Here is a 16,108-nt window from a genome sequence, read left to right as displayed (position 1 = left end):
GGATAGGGAGTCGAAGAGACTGGACACCTTTGCGAAGAGGATCTTTTCTTCCACCAGCCCGGCATTGTGGTTGGTGAACACCACGTGCCTCTTGGGCTGATACACTCATGCCTTGTGGAACTCAGCTACGCAAATGCTGCTCCCAGAAGTGTGTAGGCCATCCTGAGCCAGGCATTACTAGATGGTCGAGACGCAGCGAGGTTCACAATTAGGTGTAGAATGGACACCACAGACTCGCTAGCCATGGTCTCAGTGGTGACCCTTTGCCACCATTCCTGACTGGGTTTTCAGGGAATGTTCAATCTTCTCTGATAGACATGGCCCTCCAATGGCTCCAGTCTAGTCAGTGATAAGGCTAACATGGCACTTGAATGCTTTAAGGTGAGTCCGGTCACTGCCAGGTCCCTAGACCTCTCCTTGGGTTCCCAACAACAGCACTCCTACTTTTGCCCCTCAAATGGCCAGGGCTACCAAGCGTGCTTGCAATTCCAACCTTACCTCCAAGGCCAGAAGGTCTCCAAGTAATTTTGTGCCCAGGAACTGCGGACCCCACAGAGGACGTGGAAGCCACATCCAGGCCACTGCCCATTCCCCAGCTCCTCTAGGTGCTACAGCCTCCAAATCTCTTTAATGGATACTCAACGTCCACACCCATCCCTTTGGTGGCTGGATCAGGCACTACCTGCTCCAATGGCAAGCAATAACCTCCAACAAGGAGGTTGGTACTCCAAATTGTACAGCAGGGTTATGCCCTTCCATTTTTGAAAACCCCACCTCCCTTGCCACCATCCTCAGTACAGCTGACAGAGGACCATCTTTCCTCGTTACGTTGGGAAGTACAGTGCCTGTTGGCTAAAGGGGCCAGCGAGAGGGTGCCAGATCAGAAGTAGAGCATGATTTTTATTCCTTCTACTTTTTGGTGGCAAAAGAGGATGGAGGAGTCCATCTGCTCCTAGATTTTCACACTCTCAATGCCTCCTCACCACATTGGCTCAGGTCCTGTCTGCCTTGGATACTGAATGGTAGCATTGGACCCTTAGGACGCATATTTCCACATTTCCTTCCTGCAGGCCCACAGGCGTTACCTACGGTTCACGGGGGCAGGAGCATTTCCAGTTGGATGTGCTCCCCTTTGACCTCACCAGTGCCCCTCGGGTGTTCACAAAAGTGATGGTGGTGGTTGCAGCACATCTGCGGAGAATGGATTTACATTCATCCCTTACCTTGATGGCTGGCTGTTGAAGGTGGGCTCGCCCCAGGCAGTTATCATCCACCCCTAGACTTCAGCGAACCTTCTGCATTTGCTGGGGTTTACTACCAACATGCTGAAGTCACATCCACTCCTTCTCAGATGCTCCTTTCCATCAAAGCCATTCTAGGCAAGCCATTCTGCACTTACCCTCCGGAGCTGGGAGTCCAGATCATTCGGGCCATGATCCTGATGTTTCAGCCTCAGTCTCGGATCTCAGCGAGAATGATTCTGTGGTTGGTAGGTCTGATGGCCTCCTGCATTATGCTGGTGAAACACACCAGATGGTACATGCGGGATCTGCAGTGGGACCTGAACTCACAGTGAGGACTGCACCAGGGGAATCTCTACAACCAGCTCCAGATCTTCGGGGAGAATATGAAAGATCTGCAGTGAATCAGCAGCAGACCCCTCTCTCTTCCCCACCCAAAGCTGAGTTGGGGAGGCCACCTTGGAGAGGTGGAGATCAGAGGGTTCTGTTCTCCTAGGGAATCTCCGCTCCATATCAGCCTTGTAGAGAGGAAAGTTATCCACTTGGCATTGAAAACTTTTCTCCCATCCATCAGAGAAAGGCTGGTTCAGGTGTTCACGGTCAACATTACACCCTTTGTGGTATTGCAACAAACAGGGTGAAGTGAGGTCTTTGGCCCTGTGTCAGGAGGTTCTGCACCTCTGGACATGGCTGGATATTCAAGACATTTTCCTGGTCGCAAAACACCTGGGGGGGATCTCTGGGGTCCGGTGTACGAGGGTAGAAGCAGGTACCCAGCGGGTGCCTGGCAACGATGGCGGTGTGCCATATTTGCCACCCCCCCCCTCCCGAGACCCATGGTGTGATAATTTATTACACCTCATGTGCAATCTGGTCTCTCTAATAGAGCAACCACTGGCAATTTTAGACTGCATTTTTTTCACATTTTTCACATTTCACGCCCACTGGTTAGGGTGGGCCTTAGCGTGAATGCCTGGTAAACAGCACCATTAAGGCAGAAACATGTCGACCCCACACAATGGAATATAGCTGAACAATCTATTCAGTCTTTCCATCCCACACCCTGTTTTTAGTGTGTCTGATTGGCCATCTAATAAATAGTTTTTTGGACACAATCTAGACATTTTTAATCACCACACTCTCACTTGTCACCCAATCAAATAATCCTGCTCCGCAGTAATTCTGGCGTTGAAGCACACCGGGGAGGCACTCTGCCTCTCCTGGTGGGGCCCGATGATGAAGCATGTCACCAACTAGATTGGTGAGCGAGGGCTTTCTAAAGAATCTAGTAAGATTCTTCATGCTTGCTCTTCTCGTAAGAAGGCACACTCTTTTGTTGTTTTCATTACCTTGACCGGGGGACCAAGATAGTCCCTTAAATAATTTTCTCTCTCTCTCTTGTTGATATTAGGGGATCTCTGAACACCAGGGCAGAAGAACTCAGCCATCTATGCCTCGTGGACCATGAATGGCATCTGCATGCAGAGTTGGCACAAGGCTCTCCCAAAAATGGGGAGAACCTTGGCTCGATCTCTTTGGAAGCTAAGAACGTGTTATGTTATGTTATGTTACAGCGTTCTTTTATAGCGCACGGCTACTCGAAAAGAGTGTCCCGGCGCTTTCCACCTGCATCTCAGAATAAAAATAACACAACACAGCAAAAGAATGAGAAAAAGAACTGAAACTGAAGCAATAAGAACAGCCTAAAGATTAAAAAGCCAGGTCTTCAGGCTCTTCCTGAACTGGACCAAATTGACAGTGCTGCGCAGCGAAAGAGGAAGCGAGTTCCACAGCTGTGGGGCTTTGCAGCTGAAAGAGCGCCCTCCCGTGCGGGCCTTCCTCACCCGAGGGACCACCGCTTTGTAAAGGGATTCCGAGCGCAAGGAGCGGACTGGTCGATAGAAGGCTAGTCTCCGCCGCAGGTATCCAGCCCCTGATCCAAACAGGGCTTTGTGCATCAGAGTCAGGGATTTAAACTGGATCCGCTTCCGGACAGGCAGCCAATGTAGCGCCTGAAGCAGCCCGGAAGCTCGGGCTCGTCTACGCAGGCCAAAGATAGCCCGGGCGGCAGAGTTCTGTACCACCTGTAGGCGCTGAACTAGGTAATCAGGGAGGCCAAGGAAGAGGGCATTAGCATAATCAAGCCTCGAACCGACGAGAGCCTGCACAGTAATACGCCTGTGCTCCTCAGACAGCAGGGGCAGGAATTTACGGAGCATTTTCAAAATTCCATAACAGGTGCCAGCCAGACCCAGAATGTGTGTTCGCAGCGATAGCTGGTTGTCCAGCTTGACACCCAGGTTTTTAGCCACCAAGGAAGACTGTGCAGGAGGGCTCATGTCGGACGGCCACCAATGCTGCCACTCCGGATCGACACCGCAACCAAAAAACAGAACCTCGGACTTGCTCGAGTTGGCCCTTAGACTGTTCCGTTGGAACCAGTCAAAGACCAATGTAAGACAGTCCCGAATTCTCCCTCCATCAAACTCCTGGTCTTTCCCGCATGTGAAGAGGAGTTGCGTGTCGTCGGCGTAAGAGATGATCTGGGCCCCATATGCTTCCACCAAGGCCGCCAAAGGGGACATAAAGATGTTAAACAACGTGGGGCTCAACACAGATCCCTGTGGAACCCCAACTCCCAATGGCGGCATCTCGGCAGAGCTCTGGGAAACCCAGACCGTCTGGCGGCGGCCTTCAAGGAAGGATGTAAACCACCTGAGCGCCGTCCCCCTAAGGCCGATGTCATAAAGCCTCGCTAAGAGCGCCCTGTGGGGGACGGTGTCGAAGGCCGCCGATAGATCTAACATGACCAGCATCGCCCTCCCGCCGACATCAAGAGTCTCCCTGATGATCTCAGTGACCTCTAGCAATGCCGTTTCCGTACTAAAATTAGGACGGAAACCGGATTGAGATGGATGGAGCAGATTGTTAGCTTCCAGAAAGCGCGACAGGACACCGTGGACGTGTTTTTCCGTGATCTTCGTGAGGGCTGGAAGAAGTGAAATTGGCCTATAATTGGCCAGAACCTCGACGTCGAGACCCGGTTTCTTTAGGAGGGGGATCACCATCGCTCTCTTCCAAGAGCTGGGGACCCTCCCCTCCCTCAGCGAGGCGTTGAGGATGGGATTAACCAGCGGATTCACCACCTCCGCCATCCCAGCCAAAAATTTGGCGGGGCAGGGGTCAAGTGGCGAGCCAGATTTCAAATTGGCCAACAGCTGCCTGGACACATCGCTGGAAACAGCAGGAAAATCAGACAGCACTGCCGTCGGTGTGTGCGGAAATCCGCACCCAGCCCCGGTGACGCCGCTTCCATCCTCCGGTCCTTCCACAAAGGAGGCCTGAATCGCCTTGATCTTATTAGTGAAGAAGCCGGCCAGATCACCTGCCCACGTATCTGAAGAAACTAGAGGGGGCGATTGGGAACTAGGGGTCGTGAACTCCTTCACAATGGTGAAGATCTCCTTACAGGAGTTCGCGGATGCCTCGATCCTCCTAGCCAAATAGTCCCTCTTAGCTCCCAGAATGTCCCGATGGTAGGCCTTCACCACCGCCTTGTAGGCGAGTTTAGCCTCCCCATCATACAAACGTCGCCAGGCCCTCTCGGCCACCTTACATTGGCTGCGAGCCACACGAAGAGCCTCCGTAAACCATGGTGCAGATTGCCGTGCCACCATGGATCGGAGGGCTACCTTGGGGGCCAGATCGTCCAGCCTATCAATGAGCCACCGCTGCAGAGCCTCAGTGTCGCTATCCAGATCGCCCGAAAGATGGCATGGGTGATCCAGAAGCGCCTGTTCCAGCATGTCAGGTGTCACTCTGTGCAGCGCTCTCGAGGTCGGTCTAGACAAGACTGAGGCACTGTTATCCGGCCGCGCACTCTCCAGCACCGAAAATCTGATCAGCCTGTGATCGGACCAGAGCACCGGCAGGGTGTCAACCTCCGTAAGAGGGACAGATGAAAACACCTGATCCAGGGTATGCCCCTTCTCATGGGTTGGCCCCGACACGAACGGTAACAATCCCAGTGGAGATGTAATATCCAACAGTTTGACCGCATCCGAGTCATCCGCTACGTCAAGGTGGAGGTTGAAATCACCAGCCATGACGCAGTGCTGTGAGGTCAGCACCAACTCAGAGACAGCTGTCTGCAGATCTTCCAGGAAGGAACCCAAAGGGCCTGGTGGCCTGTAGACCAACAACCCCTTCAGGGCCTGGCCCGGGGACAGTCTGAGCGTGAAGGCGAGCGACTCAGCGCTCCCGATGGAATTAAGAGGAAGAACTGAGCAGGAAACGCTCTTTTTCACCACTACCGCCACTCCCCCGCCTCTACCCTTCACTCTATCCTGCCGGAAGATATTGTACGCCGGAGGAATGGCTGAGAAGACATCCGGATTGGAAGCCTCTCCCAACCAGGTTTCGGTAAGTAGCAGGCAAAGGGGATTTTCCCTAACAAGGAGATCGTAAATATGCAGGGCATGGCAGCCTACCGACCTTGTATTCAGCAGCAAACAAAGATGCTGTGCGCCAGCCGTTGCAGGGCGAGGAACATTAACATGGGTCCAGAAAGGCGTCCAGCCACAACACGGACAACGGCGTTTACCCTTAAATCGCCCCGGGAAAACGGAACGGCAGGAGCTAGAGAGGCCCCGCAAATCCCGCAACATCACAGAGGTATAACAGATCATCTCAGCCAGTGTGTCACCGGACCAGCTTCCCCCGCCGCCCCGTCGCCTCCGGGACGCTGACGGGCGCAGACGGGCAGGACTCCGGCACGACTCAGGCTAAGCGAAGGCGTCCACCTGCGCGTCACGCTGCGCGTGAGGGAGCGACTTTAAATAGGCTCTCCAATCAGCCCTGAGCGTGCGAGTCCGCTCCAAGATGGCGGCCGCCGCTGGCTGAGGTGTCCCAAACAAAGATGGCGCCCAAAATGACCCCCAGGACCCGGACCCACCGAAATGGTGGTGCTTGGCAGGCAGAAAAAGCCGTTTTTTAAATGCAGGTAAGGGGAGAGAGGGGCGCAGGCTACAGGCAAGCAGGCTAAAAGCAGGGAAAAATCAAACAGAAAAACGAACCTAAATACAAAAACCAGGCAGCATTAAAATACTCTGTGCTAGTATCAGCGCGAGTGCAGCGACACTGCAGTGTCAGCAGTGTTGCGCACTGGAGTTTCCAAATCTGCTTTCGCTAGAAGACGCGTTCCGATTAGGCTGGAATTCAGGACTCCTGTATGCCTTTCCACTGATACCACTCTTGCCAGAGTTCTCAAAAATATTGGGACCCACCAGGCCCAAGTCATTCTGGTGGCTCCGGACTGGGTATGAAGAGTTTGGTATCTGGAACTCTTGAGCATGAGCATTCATCCACAGATCAGGCTGCCCCTTTGGGAGGATCTCCTGTTACAGCAGTAAGGCAGGGTCTTGTACCTGAACCTGCTCAATCTCTCCACCTTCATTCCTGGAGATTGAGTGGCAAAAGTTAAATGCTTTTAATCTTTCTCCTGCAATGTATGATGTTATTTTTGCAGCCAGTCATCCCTTAACAAAGACAGTTTGTCTGTCGTTGAGACATGTTAGTGGCTTGGTGTTCCACTCAGAAAGTGGGCCCACTTGCTGACTTCGTGTTGGAGGTGCTGTGGTATGTATTCTCTTTAGCTGAGCTAGGCCTTGCCCCAGGCACTGTTAAAGCTAACCTGTCTGCGATTCCAGCCTTTTTGTAGTTGCCGGATCAGCCCTCTTTATTCCAGTCATCATTTATGACACGTTTTCTCAAGAGCTTACTGCGTTTTTTTCCCCACCTACCCCTTTTGTTATACCCCAGTGAGACCTAATTTGGCTTTACTTTTTCTTATGTGTTCCACTTTTGAATCCATGCACGGCCCTGTGAGGCTCCTGATGCTTTTGTGAGCATGTAAGCGAACTTCAAGCTTTTTCTGTTAATCCTCCTTGCGCCAGCTTCTACCCAAACACATTGGTTCTTTGGACCCGGGCTGCTTCCAAAAATGGTGACCCCATTCCATATTGAACAGAACTTGTACTGCAGAATATTTTTCAGCTCATCCCTCTAAGGAGGAGGAGAATCTCCATCATCTGGACCATTAAATAGCCCTTTCCTTGTATATTGATCTACCAAAGAACACCAGGTAGATCAGCTATTCATTGTGTTCGCTGGAGTGAAAAAAGGCAATGCAGTGCAGAAATGGACCATCCCCTGTTGGATTATGCTCTGCATAAAAATCTGCTACCCATTGGCCAAGAAGCAGCCTCCTGAGGGCTTGTTGGCTCATTCTACCATCACTGCATTAGCTCATTCAGTGGCTGTCCTGGTTATCTAGCGGGCCGCTACTTAGGCGACACTCCACACGTTCATGAAACACTACTGCTTGGACAGCCAGGTCTATCAAGTTTGGCATTTTGCCTGGTTGGTCCTCTAGGACTTTTTGGTTTAAGCTGGTTCGCAGACCCTCCTCCTGGAAGGTATTGATTGGTTATCTATTCTAAAGTTGAGGAATCTGCATTTAGTAGTCGCTATCAGAAGAACAAGTTACTTACCTTCGGTAATGCTTTTTTTTGGTGGAGACTGTCTAACTGCAGATTCTTCACGGACACTCCCATCCTCTCCGCTCTGTGAAATTGGCTCTTCACCCAAAAAGTCTTGTTAATTTCCGCACACTGGCAACATCAATCAGTTGTGGCTCCATGTTTTTGTCATGGAAATAGTCACAAAAGAAACTGATGTCAGTGTGTATGGGTGGCACTGATATGGCCACCGTGCACATCACTCCTGACGTGGACTACATTGATGCAGAGCCACTCAACGCCACCTTCTGACATGCAGACGTACTACTCGAGAATTTCCAGATCCAGACTGACAACTAGGGAATATTCTAAGGTAAGGAATCTGCAGTTAGAGTCTCTACCAGAAAAAAAACATTAACAAAGGTAATTAACTTGTTTGTTACAGTCATGGTCCACAGTTTGGCCCGTTACTCGTGGCCATGAAGGAGCACATCTTCTTATATACTATTTATGCCATGGAAATAAAATTGTATGTGGCCTAATGACACATTTTTATTAGAGCACCTACCCAAAATAACACAATTTATTACTACAGTGCAAATTCCATGTTATTGCCATAGTACAGAGAAACTGACATGAAAAGAACACCTATACTGCCTTCCAAATTCCATGTTAATATTACTTCACACATGGAAATAGCTCTAGTATTCACAAGGCCTCTTCATTGTGATTTTAATTTACTGGACAAATTTAACGCAGTTCATTCTAGTTTAACTTTTGGCCAAATGTTTTTTGTAAACAAATGGGCATGATAAACAACCATGACATAGACATATATGCAGATGTGCAGAGTATAATTTGATAATTATTGCCATTGTTGAGGGAGGGGAGTAGCATTATGACAAAACGGTTACAGTGAAAAAATTATAGAATATGATTCAAATTAACAAAAAAAATGTAAAAAGGACTGAGATCATATAGCAGTCACTGCCGTAGTCCACATTTCTGCTCAGCACTTGTGGCCATGAAAGAGCACAAACTGTGGAACAGAGCCACATGCACCCTGGCTGAGGTGAAATGTGGACTATTATGGTAGCTCCGCTCTATGATTTAACCTCCTCGAAGAAGAGCACAGGTGACTCAAGCTGCATTGGCTTCAGAGTTAAATGAAGTATCGAAAAATGTGTGCTTAGGTCAAGCTGAAATATCACATGAAAAATGTAAGAGAATGGCAAGAGAAGTTATGCAATAAAGCAAAAGAGAAAATACTTTTTGTCATATACAAACGTATACCAAAGTTATTAAGAAAATGCAAGTGATTAAAAGCTGTAGGGCAACTTGCAAGGGGCAGTTCACTTATTCTTTTCATAGACCCTAGCACCGATGATGGAGGAGGTTTGCTTAGTATATGGTGCTCACTTATGTAAGTGGAGCACCCTGCACTAATCCAGACAACCCTTTTTTATTTTTTTTTATTTAAAGTTTTCTTTATTGCGGTTTTAAGGTACACTCCACATGTTTAAACAGTTATATCTCATAGACAATTCTTAACCATGAGCGTTACAGTCCCCATTCAGCAGCAATTTATCCAATTTAGGTTGCCTCTTAAGTGTTTACCGAACCGACCATTAGTATGAGCATTTTCATTATCAATCATATAAACTTGTAACTGAACACCCCCCCTCCCAACCCCACCTCCCCTACCGGGCCCACCCACCTAGAGGTCCGTCTAACAGCAGCTCAATCAGGGGTATCCTCTTGTCTCTTCCCTTGTCTGGGGGATTCATTTCCCACGTGACTATCACCATTCGACAATGTCTGTGTAGAATTAATCCAGACAACCCTTATGGTGATTTTAGTGGTCTTAGACAACCTTAGAAAGCTCTCTAAGTGGTAGCTGTGGAGAACAGTCTTCAGGCTTAGTCCAGGAGTGTGAAGCAGGTTGTTTTACCAGTACTAATCACATAGTGTATGTTAAGTGAAAAAGAACCACACAGGATGGTTATAAAAATATGTATTTATTATAAACCCTCACTAACACATTGCAATATCCCCTCGCCGGAGATATGATCACAATACACACAATACTTCCTAATGAGCAAATTCCTCCAATAATGCTCCTTTGTTGCCCATACCTCATTTTTCTTGGCTTGTTTCTGTATATAATCTCCTGTATTGCCTGCACATCTCTGTGTACCAACTCTCACCCCTACCATTGTTCTGCCAGCACTCTCGGACTTTAAATATCATTGTCCCCTCTTATACAATCGCTGGTTTTATCTTCCTATCGCTTGCTGAGTTTGGAACTGTACTGTTTATTTTATATATTGCTGGCCTTTGTCCTACTGTAGTCATGTCCCTCGCTGATTTTGGAACTGTATTGATTATTGTATATATCTCTGGCTCTTGTCCTTCTGTTGTCAATGCTCACCCCCATCCTTGTATTTTGCCTATGCCATCCTGAACGTAACGTGTTTATCCCTGTAAAGCTCTCTGATACCCTAACGGGTCATGTTTGCGCTATATAAAACATCACATAAATAAATACTTGAGTAATAGAACACGTAAGTAGCACAAATATACAGTGTGTCCAGAGGAGAGGGAGACCCAACCATATACTAAGAAAGTGGATTGTGATCCACGACCTATGTTGAGACTTGACCCAGAAGACTTAGAATTGCCAGGGACCCAAGGAATCACCCAAGGTAAGTACCCAGGAACCCCATGGAGGCCGTGTGCAGAGTGGAAACACGACTGCCTACTCAATACAAGTCAATGGGGAAGTCGCATTGCATTTAACAAGAAGAAGGACCCTTCCCAGAGGACCCTGAAGAAACCCCATGGAAGATGGAAGGTTAGAGAGTCACCCCACCCATGGATACCCCAGGATCCAGTATACCTGCACCAGGGAAGCTGGGTGCATAGGTGCGAAGTGTCGTAGGAGACCGCGGTAGACCACAATGGAGGACTTCAGTAAAGATGCCGCCCGAACTGTCAAGCCATGTCTTCCCTGGACCGGAAACAAGCATCCTGGGACCGGTTTCTGGCTAATCAGGTTCATCAGCCAGGCTATCTTGAATCCAGTGGCAAAGTGAGCAAGGGACCCACATCTGGGCTGGCTGATGACGGCTGATTAGCCAGAAACCAGTCCCAGGATGCTTGTTTCCGGTCCAGGGAAGACATGGCTTGGCAGTTCAGTTGGACTGTTCCCATGAGGCACAGGGTCAGACTGATTTGCATATGGCCATGTCTGACCTGGAGTGGCGGAGTGAGCTAAAGAATGATGATGGATTAAACCCAGATCAGTTGACTGGGGGTGAGTGCTTGCAATGTTCAAAACTCCATCCATCAACCCCTTTGGTTTTGCTTTGTTCGGCCTAAGTTGGCAGGGTATGCCCAGACGTGGGTCCCTTGCTCACTTTGCCACTGGATTAAAGCTAGCCTGTCTGATGATGGCTGATTATCCAGAAACCGGACCCAGGATGCTTGTTTCCGGTCCAGGGAAGACATGGCTTGGCAGTTCGGGCTGGACTGTTCCCATGAGGCACAGGGTCAGACTGATTTGCATATGGCCATGTCTGAACTGGGGTGGCGGAGTGAGCTAAAGAATGATGATGGATTAAACCCAGATCATTTGAATGAGGGTGAGTGCTTGCAATGTTCAACATCCGTCTATCACCCCCTTTGGTTTTGCACTTACAAAGAAAGCCTAGAGAATGGACTCCAGCATTTGTAGGGGTGTCCTGCTCATGCAGGGGCACCCTCACACTTAGACCCAAGCACCTTGCCTTCACGATTGAAAGGCCTGCTTTAGGGCTGACTTATAGGTTTTAAGTGTAGTGACCTCAGATATAAGAAAACATATCAGCACCAGCTTTCACAGGCTGCAATGGAAGGCCTGTAGTCACACTTTGAGTGGTCTCCCATGGGTGGCATAATACATGCTTCAGCCCATGGGTGATCTCTGGTGTATCTATGCCCTGGGTACCATAGTACCATATACTAGGGACTTACAAGTGTACACCAGTAGCCAATCCAGAGTGTACCTAAGTACTCACCATGGTCCAATTTAGGGAGGAAGCCCAGAGACTGCGGTCCTGATTAGCAGGATCCCAGTCAGACTAGTCAGAAAACAGAATGACACCAGCAAAAAGGGGGGATAACCATGAAATCATATCCTACTTTCCTACAGATGGCTCTAGGTACTAAACAGTAGTCACGCAACAAAAAATATGTGAAAGTAGTAAAGAATGTTTTTGAAGTGCCAACATAATCAGAAGATAATGGCGTGCAGAATAAGGGAGTGTTTGCTTTTGATGTTGTAGACCTCCTGTACTCTCAGTAATAGCGCTGCCTTTCTTCTCAGCGTAATTGAATTGCTAGGCATCTAATAGCAGCCATCGATTTTGCAGCATTTTGTGTCATCAGTGTGAAGACATCTGTGCATTGTAATTTTATTAGCAATTTATTAATGTGAGTAGGCCTATAAATGATCCATGGCGCAGTGCATAATTTTCAGCTATAATTTCTTCGTGAACGTACTAGTTTGGGTTGCAGGTTTTTCTGCACATTTAATAACGGGCTCGAAGACATCATAGCTCACGTTTGAATGATGTCACCCGTGATGTATGTCATTGATAGAGGATGCCATGTATGATGTCCCATGTGAGGTCATGGCAAGTGTACTGTAGGGAGTTGCTTAGGTCCCATATTTGATTTGTAGGTTCAGGACCGTAATCACATCAAAATGTTATTTTGTCTACCCCTTCATGTCCATTAATGGTTTGTGTATAGTCACTCTCTACCCTGACCTTTTAGACTGTGTGTGGATGATACACCGTAGATATCCCACACCACCACCACGCCTCCACCTCTAAAGACAACGCATTCAAACTTAAATCTAAAATGAGTCATACCAGAATATCCGGGTGCTCAATATCCCATGTTTAATAAATGCTGTAAGGACAGATAAAACATTTCAAATAATTAATTTGTGATGTGCATAAATTACTGGTACATGAAAGCTATCCGGGTCCAATTAGTTTACCCCTTACTGTGCTGCTGTAAAAGGTACAATCCAGCCTCTGACATGAAATGGATTAGCGGATAACTAATTTACCCCTCACTGTGCACATGCAACATGCACTGCTGGAGTCTCAGAATTTGACAAGTGAGGGGGGAGGCCTGTTTCATAACCCGGGTTCTCCTGTGAAACCTGTTTGCCACAGTGTCTTTGAAATGTTATAGAAGAAACCAGAGTGGTTCACTTTGTGTTGTATAGGAACACATTCATGATAATGAGTCTGCACCATCTACCTGCACGCATGGTCCGTGATTCACTCAAAATATACAAGCAAAATAACAGAGTTCAATAACCAACACCTATCTAACACCTTTTTGGATTAAATCCAGGCTTGTGGCACTAAGAATGGGGGGAGTGGAATTTTCTGAACCACCTTCCGGCTTGGCACCGCCCTGCTAACCAAGACACAAGCTGCCGCCTATGTGGACTAGCAAAAGAAACACTAATCCACGTTCTGTGCACTTGTCCTCCGCTTTTACCTCAAAGGAAACTGTTACTCTGCTCTAACTATATCAGCTCAGGTGTTGGCACATGCCGGCAGGCAATCATTGCCAGACTGAACCCACAGAACTGTCAACTTAACATAAAAACAATTACATTCCTTTAATTAACAACCGGTCTAGGCACAGCAGGAACAACAAGCAGTACGTGTAACACGTATCCGGACTTAAAGTGTTCGGAACACTGCCAGGCTGGAGGGACACAAAACTACCGACTGCTGGCTCACCGCAGACTCTTTCTGCCGTCCGCGTCCCACAGCTGAAGCACAGCAGACCAGCACAACGCAACCAGCATTAACTGAATTTCCAGGGATGACCCAAGCAATAACATGGGGTATCCAGCACGCCAACTCTCTCTCTGCATCTAGCCTGCTCGAAATAATTTACCTGACGGCCGGACTGCGCTATGCATCCTGTACTGGCTGCAAGGCGCCAGCACCGCAAGCGCTGCAAATGAGGCTGACCATCCAGAGCCTCACTGTGGATTAAATATAACATCGTAGTATGTCTAGTATTTTTAACATGGACCTGTCTTGGAAAGATTTTAACATTTCCGAGCATTTTAAACATTTCTTTTTCTAAAGGTTTGTATTAACTGCACAATAAAACAGGACTCTGAGTTTTTTTTTGGTTTTTTTGCGTATTTATATAGCGCGAACTCGACCCGAAGGTATTGGAGCGCTTTACATAGCACCGTATTTACATTACACAGTCAGGCACGGGGAGATTAAGTGATTTGCCCAGAATCACAGGATGTGGACGAGACCTCGAGGCTCGAACCCTGGTTTCCTGCACCAGAGGCGGGAGCGCAGCCGACGGACCACATCTCTGAGTCATGGTAAAGTAGGTGGTGGTGCTTGATTACCACAGCAATTAGTGTTCATGTAAACCTCCATCAATATCTTCGGAACTCTTCTTAGTCTGAGAATGAAGTTCCAGTTAATTTTATATTATAGTCTAACCTGTGATGTGTATAATTGACCTACCTTTCATCATTTGTTGTCTCCCCACACTGCCAGTTTTTCTGCACCCTTGCCTAAGTGCTAGGTTGTTCCCCTTAAGCTTGGCCAACAGTGGCTATTTCATCTCTTGAACCACCTTTGCCTCCCCCACTTTGGCCAGGGGCAGAGGTGGTGAATGTTATCTCCCCTTAATAGAGCAGGAAGGATTTTTATGCCTTTCCTAAACCAAGAGCATGGGTGGTGACCTTCTCTTGCATCCCTCATGTGTGCCTATGGCAGGGGGATAGGTATATGGCCTATTCTTTTATACCTCGTCCAAGGATCGGGCCATCATTTTTAACCCTTCCCCACATTGCCAAGGGTGTTTGTCCCCCACCACCTATGCCAAGAGTGGGGTAGCCATTAGTTTACCCATTCTCACTTTTGAGAAGAGCGGGTGCTGCGTGTGTATTCCCTCTCACCATGTAAGGAGTGAGTGTGTATTCCTTCCTTCCACCTTGCCCAAGAACGGGCATACATCACTTTTACCTGCCCGCCCTAGTTTCGTCAAGGGCGGAGGATCTATTTCCCCCCTGCTTTGCCTAAGGGCCGAGGTGTAAGTTATTCAGCCTCCTCAACCTCTTGCTGCCTTGCATAAGGGCAAGAGGTGTGTAGAATGCATTTTTACATCTCTTATAATGCTTCATACAATCAAGAGGTACTCAAAAATATGTGCCAAGCTCTAACACATTTGACGAATTGCAATTTTATTATGAAAGCATAACGTTTTAAACGACATTGAAATGCAGGTGGCATTCAACGTAAGAAGACAGGGATTTATTTGTTACCCCCTTGTCCTGACAAGGCTAAGGGGGGCAAGTAGGTGGGGGACTTCAGCCTTGTTTTTAACTCTTGCCTAACTAGCGCAGGCGCTGCCTTGCAAGACATGCTGTATCTACTGTATGGGCTTTCAGCAAGCCCGTCCATTTTCATTTGTTCCTTTTTGTGCCTTTCGAAATTCCTTTGTTTCCGTTGGTGAATAGTTTACAATTGTCCCTCCTTTTGCTGTTTTGATCCTGCTCTGGAGACTGGCCCCATTACATGGATCACTTCACTATCGGATATATGTTAGTTTTGTTGCACTCTTTTGCCTTGGCTTGTTTGGCTTTCCGAAAGCGCTCAGCTGAGGGCTGCAAATCATGTCCTTATCTTGTTTTCCACTGTGTTTGGCTTCATGAGCACTTTTTCAGTCAGTTGTTTTTCATCCTATAACATTTTTTGTTTCATTAGCTCAAATGGCCAAACCTTAAATAATATACTTACTTATTGGAAGTGTTGTTTAAGAAGAGGGCCGACAGTAGGACCAACCTATTTACTTTGTGCTTTTGACAGAGTGATTATTTGGATCTGATTCAAGAGTTGAACATGCTGTTATTGCTCTGTTTTATGAAAATGGAAGCAGCTTTAAGTTGCATACTTTCAACTTTTGATGCTTTCTTGTAGGATTCAAGCATTGGTGAAATAAAGAACAATATCAAGGCAAGCCTCCTCATGCTATCCAAATGCGGCATGTAATATAAGGTTACTTAACAATCTATCCTGCAAGTAGACAATGCAATACCACCACCTCAGCATCAGTGCAGCACCACTTCAGCACCAGTCAGCGTCACAGCACCACCAGAGCATCACTCAGCACCAAAAACAAGATGAGGGATGGAGTGCTGAAACTTTTCAACCACTCACCCCATTCAATAGACCTGGGTTTAATCCACTGTTCGTTTGCTCACTATGCCACTCCAGTTTGGACCCAGCCATATGCAAATCA

The sequence above is a fragment of the Triturus cristatus genome, chromosome 11 (genome assembly GCF_964204655.1).
Source record: "Triturus cristatus chromosome 11, aTriCri1.1, whole genome shotgun sequence".
NCBI lineage: Eukaryota > Metazoa > Chordata > Amphibia > Caudata > Salamandridae > Triturus > Triturus cristatus.
This window is presented reverse-complemented; position numbering follows the sequence as displayed.